General features: G+C 45.6%; 3 non-coding genes across 3 annotated transcripts; 1 reads left to right on the top strand and 2 right to left on the bottom strand.

The window, feature by feature from the left end:
- Positions 1 to 417: 417 nt before the first annotated feature.
- Trnas-uga (transfer RNA serine (anticodon UGA)) lies at positions 418 to 491 on the bottom strand. The gene has a single exon. It is a non-coding gene; the product is annotated as a tRNA-Ser (tRNA).
- A 428-nt stretch (positions 492 to 919) lies between these two features.
- On the bottom strand, positions 920 to 993 carry Trnas-gga (transfer RNA serine (anticodon GGA)). The gene has a single exon. It is a non-coding gene; the product is annotated as a tRNA-Ser (tRNA).
- Positions 994 to 1067: 74 nt separating this feature from the next.
- Positions 1068 to 1144, top strand: Trnas-gga (transfer RNA serine (anticodon GGA)). Its single transcript has one exon. It is a non-coding gene; the product is annotated as a tRNA-Ser (tRNA).
- Positions 1145 to 1779: the final 635 nt, after the last annotated feature.

Here is a 1779-nt window from a genome sequence, read left to right as displayed (position 1 = left end):
ACAGCTAGTGCCAGGGTTTTCGGTGGCGTCTTCAGGTCGCGCAGTTTCAAACCCACTTTCATGGCTTTCGGGCCTCAATGGGTTTGGTTCGCCGGGCTCGGACACGGCACCAATATCTGCTGTGCAATACATGCCGAGCAGATAGTCTTGCACCATCAATTCTGGGTCTGTGTCCTCTGCACATAAAGAAGTACTCAACTGTTGAATGCTACGTAGCGCAAAAGCATTGCAGAGAAACTAATTCAGAAAATTTTTTCCAACACTTCGTATATGTTGCAAATCAGTTCTGCGGAATCCCGCAAGGTGGCGGAAGGGTTAAGAAAGGGAAAATAGACAACCACCGGTTTGTAGCACGAAGCCACAAGGAAATCCATACGGATTTCTCAGAAATAAAGCCTCTTAGTTGCCGAAAAATTCGTCCTGGTCCGGGGATCGAACCCGGGACCAACGCCTTTCAGGGGCGGTCGCTCTACCAATTGAGCTAACCAGGAAGCTAGCAATTGGCAGCGCGAGGGCGAATTCATCGACAGCTCGAAGCAACTGGGCATATATTGCAAATCAGTTCTGCGGAATCCCGCAAGGTGGCGGAAGGGTTAAGAAAGGGAAAATAGACAACCACCGGTTTGTAGCACGAAGCCACAAGGAAATCCATACGGATTTCTCAGAAATAAAGCCTCTTAGTTGCCGAAAAATTCGTCCTGGTCCGGGGATCGAACCCGGGAACAACGCCTTTCCGGGGCGGTCGCTCTACCAATTGAGCTAACCAGGAAGCTAGCAATTGGCAGCGCGAGGGCGAATTCATCAGGTGGCGGAAGGGTTAAGAAAGGGAAAATAGACAACCACCGGTTTGTAGCACGAAGCCACAAGGAAATCCATACGGATTTCTCAGAAATAAAGCCTCTTAGTTGCCGAAAAATTCGTCCTGGTCCGGGGATCGAACCCGGGACCAACGCCTTTCCGGGGCGGTCGCTCTACCAATTGAGCTAACCAGGAAGCTAGCAATTGGCAGCGCGAGGGCGAATTCATCGACAGCGATGAATTCGCCCTCGCGCTGCCAATTGCTAGCTTCCTGGTTAGCTCAATTGGTAGAGCGACCGCCCCGGAAAGGCGTTGGTCCCGGGTTCGATCCCCGGACCAGGGCGAATTTTTCGGCAACTGAGAGGCTTTATTTCTGAGAAATCCGTATGGATTTCCTTGTGGCTTCGTGCTACAAACCGGTGGTTGTCTATTTTCCCTTTCTTACTTCGTATATGTGAGGCGGTTGCACCTTGTCACAATAGTGTTGAGGTATAAACCCAGACAAATGCGGACTTTGAAACAGGCTACCGTTAAGCTCTGATGGGCAAGCATTGTGTGCAGCACAAAGTACTGGTGTTAGTAGCTGAAGATCAAAAAATCAGCCGAGCCTGTCCATATAATTGCTATCGCAATAAAATTCGGCAGACCCCACGTACCGTGGGAGTCGATGTTATGCGAAGCATGCGGCGGGTACGTAACTGTAACGTAGCATTTTTTACTTAGCGACACGTTACAAATGACGCTAAAGATTTGTATAAATTTTATACGCATATATATATATATATATATATATATATATATATATATATATATATATATATATATACATATATATATATATGTATATATATATATATATATATATATATATATATATATATATATATATATATATATATATATATATATGTTGAAGAGCCGCACATGTGTTATATAACAAGTTGTTTACGGTTGGGTAACGCTGCCAATGGAAACGTGGGT

Source organism: Rhipicephalus sanguineus, chromosome 3 (assembly GCF_013339695.2).
Source record: "Rhipicephalus sanguineus isolate Rsan-2018 chromosome 3, BIME_Rsan_1.4, whole genome shotgun sequence".
In the NCBI taxonomy this organism is placed as follows: Eukaryota; Metazoa; Arthropoda; class Arachnida; order Ixodida; family Ixodidae; genus Rhipicephalus; species Rhipicephalus sanguineus.
Note: the sequence above shows the minus strand (reverse complement) of the source record. Positions and strands in the feature narration are given on the sequence as shown.